The following is a 20,215-nucleotide window of genomic DNA, read 5'->3' on the forward strand; positions in this document are numbered from 1 at the left end:
ACTTTAGAATGTATATACTTTATTATATTTATGATCTATGGTATTGAAGAACCTGATTTATTTTGACATATTATTTGATATTACCAGCTGAAGAAGGCGTTTACTCCGAAACAGGGCCCTGTCCTGGTCACCACTACTGAGTCGTACATCTGATTCACACTCCGGATACTCCTTTTCGGCCCTATTTGATTCTTTATTCTTTATTCTGATTCTATATAATATGGACTCCTTTTGACTGCCATTGAGACTTGTACAAAATAATTGTTGTGTACTGGTATTTTATGTACCTTTATACTATATCACTGCATATTTGAAACTACATTATTTCTGTACTTAAACGTTTTACCTTAAAACTATCGTACTTACACGTTGTGTTTAAATTTACTATTAGCTTCAAACTGTTATTCTTAGCAGAATATACACGTTTTTCTTTTCAACTCTCGAGTAGGAATTATTCCTTATATTGAAACTTGTGGCCCGAGCTCTTGGTATATCCTTTTCAGTGTATTTCCAACAAGAACTCAAATTTTGATGAGGATGACATAATGTTACTTGAAAGGCCACCTTATCGCCTGCACACCCATTAGGTCGCTGTGGTCTGCAAGGCAGTTTCTCCATCAAGTTCCAAGGATCTCATAAGCCTGAGCCATAGTAACTTAAGGCAGGGCTTTCGCTGTGGCTGCTCCTGTTCTGTGGAACAGCATTCCTATCAATATATGACAGCTGTCCACTATTTGCACTTTCCGGAAACAATTTAATAAATTTTTGTTGCTAAGGCTTTCCCAGCTGCCGTGGGTGTCTGTATTATTATTTTATCACTTGCTGTCATTCTCTGTGTTAATAACATATGAAGAGTGTGCTGGATCAGGCCAATGGCCCATCTAGTTCAGCATCCTCACAGTGGCCAGCCAGATGTCTGTGGGGAAACTCACAAGCAGGACCCGACCACATGAGCACTGGTATTTAGAAGGTTGCTGCCTTCAAGTGTGGAGACAGAGCAGAGTTTTAAAGACTATTTTTCCCCAGTTGCTTTTATCGTGTTCTGCACCTCTTGTTGAACTATGTGTGTGGAAGTTGATAAATAATGTGTATGCTGGGGGGAAAGAAACTTGAATGGATGAGCACCTCCAAGTCCACAATAGGCTTCCATGTGGAAGCTGTTAGGTTTCTGTTTGTGCCACTGTGCAGTTTTTGGAGTCACAAGACTCTGTTTACATTCCAGACTGTTGGAAGTCTCACGGGAGACGGGAGACGGAAGTTGTTGCTACTGGTTTCCTGTTTCTTTGTGCCAGTTGGTTCTCTGACTTCACAGAGAGCAGATGTATAGTCCTGAGTAGTTAGAAATAAACGTAGCAATGTAGCTCATATATTTCTCATTCTTCTTCTGCTGCTGTATGTATGTATACTCTGCGTAATGGGAACATGCCTGGAGCCTTATCAAAGGCTTAGGTTGTTAATCACCTTCGGAGGAGATTCCAAAGGCTCGACTGGAGGAGCAGCTCGGTCGAACGGACTTCCAACAGAAGCAGGGGTGTCTTGCCCATAGAGGCAAGTGGCTCAGGGTGCCAGGGTGCCAAGTTCTGGAGGGCGCCAGGGAAGAGGTGGAGGCTGGACGTGGTGCCTCCCAGCATCAGCTTGCTGCCCTGGCCTGCCTCCGCCATGCTGCACCGAAGCAGCACCACGCCCGGAGCCTCCACCTGCCATGGCCACTGCGGCATGGGTGCCAGGGAAGAGGTGGAGGCTGGGTGAGGTGCGGCGCAGCGCCTCCCGGCATTATCTCACCCCTCTCACCCGCCTCGCTGAAGCAGCACCGCGCCCGGACCCTCCGCCTCTTCCCTGCCGGAGGAGCCGCCCTCCAGCCACTGTCTGCCTCCTCCAGCCCTGCAAAGCTGCCGGCAACCCCATAAAAAGGTTGGCAGCTCTGGGAAATGGGAGGTGGGGCGGGTGGCGCTGGAGGGATCTTTGCACCATGGCGCCGGATATACTTAAGACGCCCCTGTGTGGAAGAACCCTCAGCCCCATCAAATCTAGGGGAGTGCTGATGCTGGGCGCAGATCTTCTGGGGTGCTGCAGCAGACGCTGCAACTATGACATCCAATTGAAGGTGAGAAGTGGAGGGGGGCTTATTTTGGTGTTGCTGAACTTTTGAGGTGCCAGGGTCTACCCCTCACCCCATATTTCTCTCCAGTGCCTCATGCTTTGCCCTGGAACAGTCCGGGCATCAGGAGGGCTCTTAGCTCTGTCCTGTTTCAAAGTTGACAACACAACAGCAGTGGATATAGGAGGGGATGTGAGAGAGAGAGACATCTCAGTATTGGATTGTGGCTGATGTGTGTGCACTGCACAACCTCTAAGATTAATAGCTCAGAGTCAGGAAAGGAAGCATCTCAGACTGACAGCCCCATCTTGACCTGATGGATGAGATGTCCAGCTTAGCTCGGTTATAAAGCCAACAGCTTTGCTGGGCCATGGCTTTCGGAGATAGCAAATCCTACCCCCTCCCCATTTGTAACATACCTTATACTGAACACCAACACAAATTGAGTATTGACTTCACTGGGGGAGGAGGGACGCATCTTCTTCTTCTTCTTCTTTTATTGCCTTCCTAACAGCTTTTGAGTCTGTTCTTCTTGGTTAAGGTATCTTTCCATTGGGTGTCCTCTGATTATCCAGGCAATTGGTGCAATGCCTAGGCGGCAATTTTTGCAAAGCCAGATTGATCCACCTATATACAATGCGGCAGGAAATCAAAGCATCCTGATTTCATGGCTCTTGATTGAGGCACTTGGGGGCTGGAGAGGGAGCGTGACATTTGCTCTCATCTTTTGGCTATTATTAGACCTCTTTGTCATTTCAGGCAAGCCAACATTCTCGGCAGGATTAAGCAACGTTCAGTAATACTGGGTGTTTGAGATGAAAGGTGATGGGGGAAAAACAATGCTGTTCAGCTAGATCTGTTTGATTCTGTTGTTTTCTGATGTGCCATGAATAGTGTTAGCTGTGAGTTGTCAAAACTACCTGTTTCAGGAATGAATCTGCCCAGTTCATAATGCTCAGGAACAAAACAAATCAAACACTGCCCTGTATAATTCTTCTGCATCTCAGGATGGGAAACGAAGTATCCCTGCTAGCCATCTTATACTCCTGTGTTTGTTTATCGGCCAGGAAAACTGGCCACTCCCTGTTGTCTCAAAGTCTCAACGTAAATTTCTCATTTATTGACTATTTTTCATTAAGTGCAGCTATCCTATCCCCTCTCAGTCTCCTGTTTTCCAGGCTAAACATACACAGCTCCTTCGACCATTCCCCATAAGGCTTGGCTTCTAGACCTTTGATCATCTTAGCTGCCTTCCTCTGCACATGTTCCAGCTTGTCAACATCCTTCCTAAATTGTGATCTGGATCCTTCTGCCTGTCCATTTAGGACCTGTAGCTTCCTTCGCTGTCTCTCCTGCTTCTGTCTTTCTTACTGATTCCCTTCCTCTGTCTTTCCTGCTATCACTGTCAGCCTTGAAGTTTGCTTTGCTGCCATCCATTCCCATCTATCACCAGGACCCCAGTTTCCCTCTCCCTCTCCTCCACCCCTGATATTTCTTCCTCCTCTTCTTTCTTCTTCTTGAAATTTAATGGCTTAGCAAAGGAAAACATCTCCTTTTTTCATTCCCACCTGCCAGCTCCTCCCATTCTCCTTATCAGCTTCTGGATTGGCCCATGGTCACTGGGTATCTGCTACTGACACCTTAGGTTGACACTAATCAAGTTTCAGACTACATGCTCTACCAATCACATCCAGCACAGCTGTTGCAGTCCAAAACATCTGGAGGGCACCAGGTTGGCAAAGGCTGCCATAGGTAGGCACCGGGCCCCACAGTACCCCACAGTAGCTGTCTGTTGGCACCACCACTGCCAGGAGGAGAGAACTCTCCAGTGCTGACCCCTAACATGTAAATGTCTCTTTCAGCAAAGCTACAGTTTCTCTCCCAATACTGCAGATCAAATATTTGTTCTTTGCTTCATTAGAATTTATATGGTTTGTTTTGCTTTTAAATCTCACTATCCAAATGTAGTGGATTTATTGAGCCTGCCAACCTTATGAAAATAGTTCTGATCTGAGCCAACATGGGCTTTTTTTTGCATCTTCAATGGTTGCGATATGGTAATAAAGATGCAATCCTATGCACACTTTCCTTAGAGTAAACCCCATTGAATTGTGAGGTTTACTTCATCAGATTAAGAATATATGAAGCTGTCTTATTCTGAGTCAGACCATTGGTCTGTCTAGTTCAGTGTTGTCTATATAGATTGATAGCACTCTCTAGTGTTTCAGATAGGGAATTAGACAAGGACATAAGCGGCGCTGTGGTCTAAACCACTGAGCCTCTTGGGCTTGCCAATCAGAAGGTTAGAGGTTCAAATTCCTTTGACAGGGTGAGCTCTTGTTGCTCTGTCCCAGCTCCTGCCAACCTAGCAGTTTGAAAACATGCCAGTCCAAGTAGATAAATAGGTACCGCGGCGGCAGGAAGGTGAACGGCATTTCCGTGTGCTCTGGCACTCATCACGGTGTCCCATTGTGTCAGAAGTGATTTAGTCATGCTGGCCACATGACCCGGAAAGCTGTCTGTGGACAAACAACAGCTCCCTTGGCCTGAAAGTGAGATGAGTGCCGCAACCCCATAGTTGCCTTTGACTGGACTTAACCGTCCAGAGGTCCTTTACCTTTACCTGCCCTACCTGGAGATGCTGGGGATTGAACCTGGGAGCTTGTGATGCAGAAGCTCTGCCAGTGAGCTTGTCAGGCTTCAGGAAATCAGCTCCCCTCCCCCCCTTTGGCCATAGATAAGCAGAACAAAGGAAAAGGAGTCTTCTTACCAGTTAGAAACTTTAATGATCACAGCGAGAGAGCAAAGAATCCATTTCCTAGGAATGAAGGTGCTCCCAATTAAGGGTTCCACCCACTTCCTCCCTAGTCATCCACGTCACTACTGCATCTTGTAACCTGAGCTTTCTGTGCTCTTAACTGCTTTTCTTGACCTTGGGCTATCCAGCAACTGTGAGTCTGTTAACTGTCACCCACTTTTTCTTCTTCATCCAGTATTTCCCAGCTTTTGTCTTTTGAACTATGTTCCTCTGCAAGACCACTGTTCCAAATCTATACTGTCCTCCTGCTCCTGGGAAGATTCAGGATCAGTCCCATTCTTCCTCAATGCAGCCCTCCTCAGCACGGTCCCTGGCAGAGCTAGAGATATTCCCCGGCATCCTTTGGGTCTCCTTGGGAACAGACTGTGAGACTAGATAACGTATTTTCTCTGATCCAGCAGGGCTCTTCTTATGTTTTGATTGCAATGTAAAGCTCTGTAAAGCACTTCATACTGCTTGTGGAAACTCACATGGTTGAATGTTTCTTCATGCAAATATTCATTGCACACGGAAAACCAGCAGGTCAGGGAGCAGTGTAGACTGCGTCCAGGCTATCTAAAATAACCTCTGAGGAAACATACATAAAATTGTGCTGTAAGGTTGCAGATGAATCTAGCAAAGGGTGCCTGTCAGTGATCTAAGACTGAGGGATCAGTCCTTCAGCACAAAAAACATTGTCTTCAAAGGATATGCTTGATAAACCTCCTCCCCTGCTTGCAGCAAAGCTAAAGAATTATTAAACCCATATTTGGTTTGTATTGCTGCAAGGAAAAAGTAGGTTTAAAAGGAGAATTCCCTGGATCCCAAGATCCAGGTTTGGGGCATCCAGGTTCTTGTGAGAGAACCTCTGCAAAGATTTAAAATCACAAAATATGCAGCAAATTAAAGCATAGAAATATAGGCTGATAGACTGTTGAAATATGCCCTTGTGAGCTCCAAACGTTTCCCTCTTCCCCCAGCATAGAAAAAGACCACACATTTGACAAGCTAAAAATGGTTTACTTACAAACTCTTCAAAGGTCAGGTTCATGTGCTTTTACATACATCAATCAGAAACGTTGCACAGGAAGTAAAACCTGGCTTAGTTACAGTGGTGAAAGTTCCTAAATTATTGTTATAGGAACTCAAAAGTGGCTTTTGAGAGCCACGTGGCTTAGCCTCTTCACATGCTGAACTTCTCAGGAAGATTGAAAGGGAACGAAGCCTTGATTACCTAGTTCCTCCCAATGTGAACTAAGTCTGGTAGGACAGCTTATTCTATGGTCTTAACCCCTTCATGCATTAATTAGACTTAAGCATGTTGTTTATATGAGACTGTTTATCTCACAGTTTGATGGGTCACAAGTTGTTTGGATTGGCATTAGATCAACTTTTAAGTGAATTTTAAGAATGTTTTAAGATCAAAGACATATTTTAAATTGTCCTGCTGCATATCACCTTTAACTCTGCATATATTAGGCCTTTATGCTCTCTTCCACGTTTTGCATTCCCAGCTCTGAGGGATCATCTTAATTATTCTCCTTTCGTTCTGTCAGATCCACAGGGAGTGTTTTCATATGGCAGATTTTGCTCTTTAGATATAATATCCTTTCTTGTTTTACAATTCCCCTGTAGCTTTATTCTGTGACTTTCCTTGGACCATGCAAGAGCTGCTGAAATGATGGTCTCTTATGCAGAGGCATTCCAGAGGCTTTGCATTAACTTATCTATGTTCAAAGAAGACATGTCCTAGCAATTGCAGGATTGTTGCATATTAGGGTCCTCCATCAAAGGGTTGCATTTTCATTCATTTATTCAGTGAGTGAAGTCCAGCTGCCTTTAGCTCATCATATGCTTTCCTGACAGAAGTACATTAACAACTCATGTCTCTAGGCTCCATGTGACTACATCCTGCTTCCTTGATCCTCATCCTTACACCCCAAGCCTCCACAGCCCTCACACCTGGATTCACCACTGCACTTCTTGCATCCTTAAATGTGAGTCCCCATCCAAACTCACCTCCTATTTTTCTCACCAAAACCATATGGATTTGTAACATTTCATATCTGACCTTTGTTCCTTGGCAGCAGGCACACAAACTCCTAAGGGTGAAGGGGTTTTTGGACCCCTCAATAAACTATACCCCTATAAGTGGCTCATAAAGGTAAAGGTAAAGGGACCCCTGACCATTAGGTCCAGTTGTGACTGACTCTAGGGTTGTGCGCTCATCTCGCTCTATAGGCCGAGGGAGCTGGCGTTTGTCCACAGACAGCTTCCGAGTCATGTGGCCAGCATGACTAAGCCTCTGGCGAACCAGAGCAGCACACGGAAACACCGTTTACCTTCCCGCTGGAGTGGTACCTATTTATCTACTTGCACTTTGACGTGCTTTTGAACTGCTAGGTTGGCAGGAGCAGGGACTGAACAACGGGAGCTCACCCCGTCGCGGGGATTCGAACCGCCAACCTTCTGATCGGCAAGTCCTAGGCTCTGTGGTTTAACCCACAGTGCCACCCGTGTCCCGGGAAGTGGATCATACAGCCATTTAAATCAGGGACAGAGAACCAGTAACCCTCCAAATGTGGTTGGACTCCAGATCCCGTCATCTTCATCCACCGTGGCCATTGGTCAGCAATGATGGGAGTTGTAGTCCAGAAACATATGAAAGCCACGGGTTCCCCATCCTGAAATTCAAATGAGAGTGATGGAGAATAACTTTGTTTGTGCATTTTAATTTTTAAATAGAGCCTCTTTAGATTTTTGTTGTGGTTACTTGCCACATTTCCAGTAATTTTTTTAAAAAATAAAACCATTCTATCACTGGATGGCAGTAGAGCTATAATATAAATTTATAGACACACAGATGCTGCAGAGATGCATCAGAGGCCATATTTATGTTTCTCTGTATATTTCTCTGCAGTTCCAGTTTGTATTATAAGCTTTAAGAAGTGTCAAGCATAGGAAGGCCCTGCATTTCCAGACGGAATTAATGCTGAATATATTTTATTTGCCCAGACACCATAAATAATGGGAGGTGAGGTCTAAAATTCCTCTAAAAATTTTTTTGGGGGGATATAGATGGCTCCAAACTTGGCAGAGTATTTTTTTAAAATGTAACTTTCTTGCTCTCTTTTAAAACTTACTTTGCACGGCAGTTCCTTTCCAGCTGTAATGTTACGGTATCAAGCTCCTATTGTAGAGATGGATAACCTAAGTGCAGGGAATGGATGACCGCCGTTCCCTTCCTGTGCCTCTCTGTATTATTTTTGCAGCTCTCTGAAGGTGAGACACTTTCCTGAGCCGTGCCACTCCCCTCCCCTCCCCTGCTCTGCACCCTTCCTTGTCTGTTTTTGCCTTCCTGGCTTGTGTCCTTCAGCTCAGTGGGTAGAGCAGGTTCTGTCCCCAGCATCTCCAGCTTGAGAAGAACTGCTGCCAGCCAGTGTAGGTCAGCCTTTCTCAAACTTTGGTCCCTTGATGTGTAGGAATCAAGCCTAGTCAGAGGAATTGGCCACTCTCCAGGCACCCGGCTTGAGTTCCTTGTTGACCTCCCCGTCTGCGACTCCCGGCAAGATCAGGCGAGATCTCAATCGGCGATCCTCCTCTAACGTGAGAAGAACACACCACTCCTCCCCTCTTCCCTGCCATCCCCAGGGAGGGGAAAGAGACAGACAGAAATGTATTTACATGCCTTTATTTCTGTCTTTCCAGCAGTACAGAGAAACGTGTCTGCACTCTCTTAACACCAACAGCAGAGAGAGAAAAACTCCTCCCCTGTACTTCCAGTACAGGTCAGATGACACTCTGAGCTAACATCCGGTGCTCAGTACAGTGAATAGACTGTTCCTTTGTTCCCACGGTACAGTCCCAAACATCAACATCCTGTTTGGCTTTCCAGCCATCTGGAGCTCGCTGCTGCATTGCTCCTTTTTCGTAACATGATGTTCTTGGACTACAACTCGCATCATCCCTAGCTACCAGGATCAGAGATTATTGGAGTTGTAGTCCAGCAACTTCTGGGGACCCAAGTTTGAGAAAGGCTGGTGTAGACACCACTGAGCTAAGTATAAGGCACCTTCCTATGTTTCTGTGTTTCCAGATCAAGTGCCAGAGACAGGAACATAGTCAAAGATGGCAAAGCAAGGCATCATTTGCTGTTGTGCTATCAGATACGTCCATGCAACACAACTTAGAGCTGGAGTTATATCTAGCCAGCCAGGCTCCATTTGGTACCTCAAGCCACATGATCCAGACTGAATTGAAGAGTTCTGGAGCTTCCATCATCCCTGACCATTGGCCATGAAGGCTGGGGCTGATGGGAGTTGGAGTCCAGTATCTGGAGTTCCCCATCTCTGGTGCACACTGACTGATAGCAACTCTACATGTATTCAGACTATAGCTCCCCTGGACAAACCTAGACAGCATCTTAAAAAGTAGAGACATCACCTTGCCAACAAAGGTCCATATAGTAAAAGCTATGGTTTTCCATATGGGACGCGGGTGGCGCTGTGGGTAAAACCTCAGCGCCTAGGGCTTGCCGATCGCATGGTCGGCGGTTTGAATCCCCGCGGGGGGGTGAGCTCCCGTCTTCAGTCCCAGCTCCTGCCCACCTAGCAGTTTGAAAGCACCCCTAAGTGCAAGTAGATAAATAGGGACCGCTTTATAGCGGGAAGGTAAACGGTGTTTCCATGTGCTGCGCTGGTGCCGGCTCGCCAGAGCAGTTTCGTCATGCTGGCCATGTGACCCGGATGTGTCTCCGGACAGCGCTGGCCCCCGGCCTCTTAAGTGAGATGGGCGCACAACCCTAGAGTCGGACACGACTAGCCCGTACGGGCTGGGGTACCTTTACATTTACCTTTATGGTTTTCCCAGTAGTGATGTATGGAAGTGAAAGCTGGACTATAAAGAAGGCTGATCACCAAAGAATTGATGCTTTTGAATTATGGTGCTGGAGGAGACACTTGAGAGTCCCATGGACTGCAAGAAGATCAAACCTATCCATTCTGAAGGAAATCAGCCCTGAGTGCTCACTGGAAGGACAGATCGTGAAGCTGAGGCTCCAATACTTTTGTCACCTCATGAGAAGAGAAGACTCCCTGGAAAAGACCCTGATGTTGGGAAAGATGGAGGGCACAAGGAGAAGGGGACGAAAGAGGACGAGATGGTTGGATAGTGTTCGCGAAGCTACCAGCATGAGTTTGACCAAACTGCGGGAGGCAGTGGAAGACAGAAGTGCCTGGCGTGCTCTGGTCCATGGGGTCACGAAGAGGCGGACATGCCTAAATAACTAAACAACAACAGCTCCCCTAGTGCTGATAACACCAGGGGTGCAGGTGTTAAATGGAGATACTGGGTTGAATTTTAGACTTTCTACATGCAAGGTTCTTTGCCTCTGAACTATTACCCTGATTGTATGCATGTCATCATGCTACACAACCAATAAGATGTGGCTGTAAGCAGCCATCACTTAAGACAAGTGACGGCGTTGGAAAGTGAGGACAAATGAAACGTGCAGGCCAATATTTTTTCAAAGGATGGTGAAAAGTGGTTGAAAATGTTCACAAAAAACCAGTGAGCCATTTCAGCTGAGTCTTTATCCCCACTGTTGCTATGATTGCCTGTTTTATTCTGCTGTATCCTGAAGTCTCAGGACAGTTTCCAATGCAGTGTTTAATCTGCAGCAGCTCATTTAAACATGCAAGGCCATCACCTGTTGCCTGGCATAGTCGCTGCTTTTTGAATAGTTAAGGGAAGAAGCCAGATTTGCAAGGGACTACAAGAATGCTGTGATCTGCTTCTGCTTCCTCAGCAATTAGGCCAATTTGCGGAGTGCAGATTGAGACCAACACAGCAGGCTTATGGAGGCATTTCAGATGTTTGCTGGAAGGAGTTCACAGGGAAGGAACACTGTCAAAGTAACCGCCAAAGGCAAACCAGAACCAACAAGTATGACAACAGAACAATCGCCTGCCCCCAGAATAACTTTGTTTCCCTCCCCATCTCAAATCAGTGTCTGATTATGCCTGAACTGCAGCCAAAGTCTCTCCCTCTCCCTCTCTGCTGCCACATTAGTCAGAGCTTTGACAAAGAGTAAAAAAAAGAAAAGAAAAGGGGAATAAGACAAAATAACTTTCACAGCAGCAGCTCCTACAAGAACACTGAGAATATTCATTGCCAAACAGGTACCCTAAATAACGAGACAATAAGGCAGAAAAGGGACAGTTCCACCGCAAGCGATGGAAGAAGGAGACAAAATTGTCTTTCTTGCTTGTCTTCCCTGCTGGCTTTCATTCAATTGACTGGCCGGTTTCCTTTGCTTTACAGCTTTGTTTGCACTATGTCTGTTACTTACTGATGCTTGCCTCGCATGCATATGCTGCATTGGTGCTTTTCCCTGGTTGGCTATATAATAATAATAATAATAATAATAATAATAATAATAATAATAATAATAAATTTATTATTTATACCCCGCCCATCTGGCTGGGTTTCTCCAGCCACTCTAGATGGCTTCCAACAGAATATTAAAATACAATAACCTATTAAACATTAAAAGCTTCCCTAAACAGGGCTGCCTTCAGATGTCTTCTAAAAGTCTGGTAGTTGTTTTTCTCTTTGGCATCTGGTGGGAGGGCGATCCACAGGGCGGGTCCACTACCGAGAAGGCCCTCTGCCTAGTTCCCTGTAACTTGGCTTCTCACAGTGAGGGAACCACCAGAAGGCCCTCGGCACTGGACCTCAGTGTCCGGGCTGAACGATGGGGGTGGAGACACTCCTTCAGGTATACTAGACCGAGGCCGTTTAGGGCTTTAAAGGTCATCACCAACACTTTGAATTGTGCTTGGAAATGTACTGGGACCCAGTGTAGGTCTTTCAAGACCGGTGTTATATGGTCTCAGTGGCCGCTCCCAGTTACCAGTCTAGCTGCTGAATTCTGGATTAGTTGTAGTTTCCGGGTCACCTTCAAAGGTAGCCCCACATAGAGTGCATTGCAGTAGTCCAAGCGGGAGATAACTAGAGCAGTGTTTCCCAACCTTAGGCCTCCAGCTGTTTTTGAACTACAATTCCCATCATCCCTGACCACTGGTCTTGCTAGCTAGGGATGATGGGAGTTGTAGTCCAAAAACAGCTGGAGGCCCAAGGTTGGGAAACACTGAACTAGAGCATGCACCACTCTGGCGAGACAGTCCGCGGGCAGGTAGGGTCTCAGCCTGGCTACCTATGCCACTGCTCCCTTGAGCTTAAATACATGACCTTTCACACACCCTTTCAAACACATGCATTATTCAAGGATCCCAAACTTCGCAGAAAGAGAAAGAAAGAGAATGAGAAAGAGAGCACCTGAAGTACAGGACAAAATGTTTATCAATACAGGATGCAGCATTTTACAATGAAACATGGGACAACCCTGCATTATACAGCACAGGTGGCAACCCTACTAATCCACAGGTACCCTGTCCCTGTTTCAAGGCATTTCACTTGGAGGTGGAGTGGGGGGGAGAGAAGAGAGGATGTCCTTCCAAAGCAAGCTTAGCCAGTGGAAATGTATGGTTGAGCTCCTCCACAGGTTTTGATGTTGGCACTGAAAAGTGGCTTGGATGAAGCCATGGACTTGCATTAGCAATGACAGAAGGCTCGCTTATGTGCCGCAGTGACTAAGGGCACGTTGCTTGATCATAAAGCAGGGTTTGAGCATTTAAAGGTTTTGTTTTTTGTTTTTTTAAAAAGTCTTCTGCCACTTGCGGCCTCTCCAGCTGCTCTTGCAATAAAGCAGAGGTCAACGCAGGCCCCTTCTGCTTATAAAACATCTGCTAAGTTGAAGCAGGTTAACAACAAAGTGCAGAGCTGTCTGTTTCAAGCGGGCAACTTAATGCATACTGGAGAATTGCCTTCATTACCCTTGATTGCGAAGGCAAAAGAGTTGGCGAAGCTGGCTCAAAGCGCCTTCTATGTTCACTTCTGCTTTGCAGAGCAGACACCTCTATTTCTCTTTCTGAAGGATGCACCAAAATAGCCCACCAAGTTTTGCCCCTCTGTTAGGAGGCAGAGGAATGGGGTGATATCAGCTGTTTGGAGAACTGTCCTGAAATGTTTCTGGATAGCTTACCTTTACCTTGTTACTTTAAAGAAACAGATTCTTCAAGTGTCCCTATTTTCCAAGGATGTCCCTGATTTAGAGAAGCCATCCTGGTTTCTGATTTGATACCAGAATGTCCTGCTTTTCCTTAGGATGTCCCTATTTTCATTGAAGAAATGTTGGAGGATATGGAGTCATCTGTCCCCATAGCCATCTGAAGGCAATCATGTATAGGGAAGTTATTTTTTAATGCTTAATGCTTTATTATGTTTTTTATATATGTTGGAAGCCACCCAGAGTTGCTGGGGCAACCCAGTAAGATGTGTGGGGTATAAATAGTAAAATTATCATTATGGAATGGGGCATCCCCATTTTCATCAGATAAATGTGGGAGGGCATGAAAAAAAAGTCCGGATTTCTCTCTGTCTCCCATTCACCCCCTCTCTCTATTCACACTATGATCGCACTTTAAACAGTCCTCTAAATAATTCTGGGAGTTGCAGTTTGTTAAGGGTGCTGAGAGATGTTAAGAAATCCCTGTTTCCCTCTCAGAGAGCCAATTTCCAGAGTGGTTTAACAGTCAAACCCTTTCAAAAGGAACTCTGGGAATTATACCTCTGGGAAGGGAGATTTCGTAACAACTCTGCATCTTTAGCAAACCACAGCTCCCAGAATGCTTTGGGGAAAGCTATGAATGTTTAAAGTGTGATCATAGTGCTTTATATGTATGTTGTGAATGTGGCCTAATTCAGTCTCTCCCTCTCCTCCCCCCCTCCCTCCCCCAGTGGGAGAGAAAGATCATTGGAGTAGCCAACTACTGGCCAGCTTCCTCCATTATTTTTCTCCCAGAAGGCACCAGTGTTGGTACATCGTGGATCAAGTTATCTCATCCAGGAAAGATAAAGCTAGATGTGTTCAGCTGATTTATGGTACCCAGTCCTAAATATCAGATAACGTCTCCTAGTGCTGTCATGTAGATATTAGATAGGCCAAAGAAGGATAAGCTGGAACCCTGCAGAATCCCATGAATAAACTGTGAGAGAGCTGAGCACGACCGGTCCCATTCCAGCCAATGGACAAGGGACAAAGGCAGCAGGAAAAGAGACCATATCCCACAAGTGTCTCAGAAAAACTGGGACATCCCGTTTATTATCATACGAGAGTGGTGGCCATTTTGGTTGCTGTGATCTCACATGATTTCGTAGCACAATTTCCCCCTGATGAAAGCACTTTTGGGGGGCTGCAATATCGTATGGTGCCCCAAAACACGTGTTTTGGGTTGCAGTACCCAAAAAGTGTTCTTTGGGGGGGCAGGGAAACCACGTTGTGAAATCACACACGGTTACAGAAACCCAAATGGCTGCCATGCTCTTACGATAAACGGAAAGATGGCATTCAGGAAGATGGTGTCCTGGATTTTGGCTTCAAAGTGTTGGAGGGTGTGAGAGACAGGACACTAGAAGAAGAAGAGTTTGGATTTGATATCCCACTTTATTACTACCCGAAGGAGTCTCAAAGTGGCTAACATTCTCCTTTCCCTTCCTCCCCCACAACAAATACTCTGTGAGGTGAGTGGGGCTGAGAGACTTCAGAGAAGTGTGACTAGCCCAAGGTCACCCAGCAGCTGCACGTGGAGGAGCAGAGACGCGAACCTGGTTCCCCAGATTACGAGACTACCGCTCTTAACCACTACACCACACTGGCTCTCTAAATGATATCATGTTGCTTTGGCCACTAAATGATACAGCCATGCCCATTCACTCACAGGAGCCAACTCCTAGGGGCCGAGCTCCCTTTTGCCCCCACATAAAATATTTGAGGGATCCATCCCCCAAAAGTTCACAGAGAGAGGCTCCTCTCCTCCATTCAGAACAGGGAGACATCCAATGGCTAATCCAATATACATGGTGGATATTGAAGAAGCTGCATTCGATGCAGTAGAGGTTGAGTCGGTGCAAACAGGAACTCCACAGGAAGAGCAAAATCTCTAATGCACTGTGGATTTTTAAAGAGATATTTGCCATCAGAGGTGCTGAGAAGCACACAGACACCTCTGGGTGCTACGTTTGTGACCCTAGGCCCAAGAAATACAGTAAAGATGTGAGATTCACACAAAGGACTTCCTGACTTATAGCTCAGGTTCTTAGCTAGTCCACCACACTATCTCTCATTATGCTTCACACAATCTCACTGTATTGCACCAACTCATCCAGTCACTGGATGCCTGCAGTTCCTTTTGCATTTGTGTTGTGCCTTACTTTTTCTCATTTCAGGGACCATACTTTTGCATGGAATAGCTGCTGTTTTTTTAAGTTCGTTACCCCTACCCATTATAGGGCCTCCTTCTATGATTGGAGCTGCTGTTTTGAAACAGATGTGCAATAAAATGAATGTTAAGCCGATAATTAATAGTTGGCTACAGGGGAGTGCTTAAAACCCCAAATCATAGACCAAGGCCTCATTTGTGCAAAATACTGCATAAACAATAAAAATAGAAATGGGCCCTTGCCTCAGTGAGTTTATTATCGAGGTTTGTGTTTCCCATCAGTTTTTCCCCGACACAAGGAAGGTAGGGAGGTTAAAGGAGAAGATAGTAACACAAAGTTAGCTGGAAGAAGTACAGCAACTTTTCTCCCGGTGATTATAATTTCTTCCTCCCACAATTCTCTGCCTCATGAACTTGCCATTCTATATCACTTGTGTTCATTGAAGTTCTCACAATGGGGACAGCTTCTGTGGGGACGACCATAGCTTAGTGGAAGAGAATCTGCCTCCTAGGTTCAATCCCTAGCGTCCCCAGATAGAATTGGCAAAAGTTCTTGCCTAAAACCCCAGAAAGCTGCTGCCAGGATAATATTGAGCTAAAAAATGAACCAATTGTCAGACTCAGTATAAGGCAAGTTCCTATGTGGTCATGGATGTTGCAGATATTAACATTGCGAAGCTTGAAGTGACTGGAAGCATAAGAACTGACTCCTTTTGGACTAAATCATTGTCCAGACCCATAAAAATATTATTCAAAGTTTACTTGCAGAACTTTTCCAAACTATAACACAATACATCAAATGATGCTTCCAAAACATCCATACAATGTCTTATCCTGTCCAGCACAGGCTCAGCATCTTGGAAATAAAAGATAACTCCAAAAATCGAAACAGTGTCTCTCTCCTCCATCCCAGCCTAAGGCTATGCAGCTTCTTGGAGACCCATTATCATATCCTTTTGTTCTCTGTGGCATTCAGAGAAAGACTAAACAGGCAACTCCCTTCAAAATGGCAACCTGCAATTCAATACCTTTGTCACCTGATCTAAGGTTACAACACTCACGTGTTAGCTGGCAGAAAACAACAATTAGATAATGATCAACTCATTAAGAAGCTGAGAGTCTCTTAGAAAACTACTGTGGGGAAAAACCAGTGTTGAACCTTCATTAATACACCAACATTTTCCATTTCTGTGTCAATTAAACCAATTATACTTAACAATGGAATATGCATAAACATTCTGACTGAAGAAGTTGGAATGGGCAGTTATGGATTGCTAATCACAGATGAAACTAGTTAAGTATGGACGGAGATGGGGCGGAGTTTCTCAACATTGAGCCAGGAAACAGTGTTGTTGCAGGGGGGGACAAAGTTTGGAAAGATGGGAAACCCCAAATTCCCCATATTGGTTCAAAACAGCTATCTGAATGTTGAACAAGTACACATAATTAGCTAGGACATCTTGCTGGTTTTGTAGCATTGTGTTCTGCAGGCTGTGTCTCCTCTTCCTCCCTCCTAAAGGCTGTCTGAATCTCTGCTTGCGATTCCAGGCGAGGAAAGAAATGTCCATGTTCTGCTGACTGGAACACTTATTCTTAAGTTTGCCATGGGAAAATACTGTCCTCTGTTATCTTAATAACCTGGGAGATTGCAGTCTCTCTTTGCTTAGAGGGAGCTGACTCACGCTTAATGGGCAGTAGGCTGCATTATGTTGAGGTTAAGGTAGGTGACAGTCTCTATGCAGCACGGAGGGAACGCTAGGCTGTTAAATCTGCTGGGTTCTTTAGCTTAAAAGAGCATTCGTGTACAGGTCCTACCAGTGCTCTAAGTGGACCGGCATTAGCTCTGCAAAATCTATATCCACCTTTTTTTTTACTTAAAGAGCCTTAGATTGCTCACTCATTTGACTGGTGCTGAGTGGAAAGAGGAAGGAAAGGAAGGCAAGGAGAAAGAGGAAAGCTGATTCTCTCATAAGTTGCACTTGCCACAGGTAGTATATGAATTGCTGGATACACCGCCACAATTTCAGTGCTCCTCTACGTAGTGTGCAATTATGAAATTTGCTGCTGCAAGACAGGGTGATGGCCACCAATGCAGATGGCTTTGAAAAGGGATTGGAACAATTTTGTGAAAGAGTGGTCTACGATTAGGGAACGAGCTGTCACTCTATGGTAGAGCATCTGCTTTGCATTCAGAAGGTCCTAGATTCAGTCCAGGTAGGCCTGGAGGGAAACTCCTGTCTGAAACTCTGGATTGCTGCCACCGATCAGTGTAGACCAGGGTTCCCCAATCTTGGGTCTCCAGCTGTTTTTGGACTACAACTCCCATCATCCCTAGCTAGCAGGACCAGTGGTCACGGATGATGCGGATTGCAGGTCAAAAACAGCTGGAGAAAATACTGAGCTGCATGGTTCAATGGTCTGATTCGGCTCAAGGCAGCTTCCTATGCTCCACTCCATAGTTAAGCTAGCTAAGTAGAACTTCAATATTTCAAGGCAGCGAACCTCTAGTTTCTGGGGAACGAACAAGGAAAGAGAGTTGTTACCTTCATGCAGTGATGGCTTCATCTTTAAAAGCACACTGGGGCAAGACACACACTACGGAGGACCTCTCTGAGTGTCTCCACTTCCTCTTCACTTTGGGACTCACCCTGGGGATCACGCTGCTTCCCCTGCATTCCTCTTCCTCTGCCAGTGCAGACAGTAATGAAAGCAGTGGATGCTTTTCTCAAGTGAATAAGTTGTCACAGCAAGATGGAGGAGGAGCAGGGCCAGGATGCCCCAGGGGTTGACACTGGACTCCTGCAATGGTGTGATCATTGGCCAGTTTCAAGGTGATGCTGCCTAGCCCTGATAGTGATGCATATATAGGCAGTAGTCCTGCCTTCCTACCTTTTCATCTGTTGTTGGAAACAGGAATCCGAGCAGCATGGGTCTTTGGCCTGATCCAGGAGGGCTCTTCTTAGGTTCTCAATATTGCCATGCCTCCCATGTGAGTGACCTTGAAAGTCTAGAATTATTTTGGAATCCCCATTGTTTCATTAGTGATTCATAATTAATGTTTAATATAGGAGGCAGCAATTACTACAAGGCTGAAAATCCAATAAAAATGCATAATTTCTTCATAAGAAAAAGAGGCCAGAATTAAGCAGATTGTCCATTTCTCCCTTGTCTTTGTGGAAGTACTTCAAAATCTAACCTGAGTTGGTCTTAGTAAAAATCTTCCTAAATATTCTGAGGAAGGTCAAAGAGATAAGTTGATCAGTGCAAACTTTCCCAGTTTAAGGCAAATCTTGATATTTGTGTGCACCCCTAATTAAAGCTCAGTTGTGTCTACTTCTCTTTTAATTAGGGGTGTGTGAGAGCCCCAAGATTTGTCTCACATCTGTATTGTTGTTGTTTAGTCATTTAGTCATGTCCGGCTCTTCATGACCCCATGGACCAGAGCACGCCAGGCACTACTGTCTTCCACTGCCTCCCACTTTGACCAGCATGAGTTGGTCAAACTCATGCTGGTAGCTTCAAGAACAGTATCCAACCATCTCGTCCTCTGTCGTCCCCTTCTCCTTGTGCCCTCCATCTTTCCCAACATCAGGGTCTTTTCCAGGGAGTCTTCTCTTCTCATGAGGTGGCCAAAGTGTTGGAGCCTCAGCTTCAGGATCTGTCCTTCCAGTGAGTACTCAGGGCTGATTTCCTTAAGAATGGATAGGTTTGATCTTCTTGCAGTCCATGGGACTCTCAAGAGTCTCCTCCAGCACCATAATTCAAAAGCATCAATTCTTCGGCGATCAGCCTTCTTTATGGTCCAGCTCTTACTTCCATACATCACTACTGGGAAAACCAGAGCTTTAACTATATGGACCTTTGTTAGCAAGGTGATGTCTCTGCTTTTTTAGGACATCTGTATTACAGATCACATATTTTACAATTTTGATCTGCTTGCTGTGTGCTCTCTGCTTCGCTCTGTGTCTTGGGTGCCGAGCTCTTCTGTGCAAAATAAAGCTCTGTGTTTTCCTGATCGCTGTAGCACCTAAATCATTCCTAGAAGTTGAAAAAGCTGCACCAGCCTTGCAAGTCTGGATGGGAGCATCAACCCTAGACAGGAGTTAACTGGAGGGATGCTTCAAGAAGAATCTGTTAATGCTTGGACCTATCAAATCCATCTTTTGTTGGGAGTTGAGAAATTGAACAGTTGGTACAGCTCCTAGCAAATGAGCCTTTCCCAAATCTCATCCAGCTTAATAAACAACTGATTACCAAAAGCATCAGAGCTTGTCTCTTTTCTGTGTCCTCTGATACGCCTTACAGGCCAAGGCCTCTTCACATCTCTAATATGCCTTACATGGCAAGGCTGCCTAGAATGCTGCCTATGGGGTTCTTCCTTCTTTTATATAAAATATGTAAGCTTTCCAGGATTTCCTGGGGAACTTGGGACAACTATTAAACTGGTCTATTAAATCTTCAGTGTAGGCCTGGAGACTGTCAGTCAATTAATTGGGCCATGTCTCCATGGAGACCTGTTAGTTACAGGTTCCATTCATGTCTTGGAAGCATCTGGTTTCCTTTTATTTGCATACCTTTAAAGTTGCTTGGCACGATTTCTGTGTAGTTTGGATTGCGTCGTCTGCTCTTCTGGTGCATGCAGAACTTTCAATATTTTAACATTTTCACTCTGAACGAATCCCTCGCCCAGCTAGGCATTTGATCATTCCAAGGTGCTCCCTTGTTTATTTTAATTGAATGCTTGGCTGGGGAATTATGCTCAGATCAAAAACAGAAAATCATCAGTCCAGACGCTGCAAATGCTAAACGTCCTTGTATGCTTGGCTTATTGATTGCAGTGTTAACAGATTTAAAGGAGTGATATCCCTGTGAAAGAAAGAGAAACAGATTAAAGGAGGCCAGTGGAGAAACAGTTATGGTGCTCTGTTGCATGAAGAGTAATTAAGAACATGTCTCAGAAAGGGAAGAAGGCTAGACACA

Source organism: Podarcis raffonei, chromosome 9 (assembly GCF_027172205.1).
Source record: "Podarcis raffonei isolate rPodRaf1 chromosome 9, rPodRaf1.pri, whole genome shotgun sequence".
NCBI classification, from domain to species: Eukaryota; Metazoa; Chordata; class Lepidosauria; order Squamata; family Lacertidae; genus Podarcis; species Podarcis raffonei.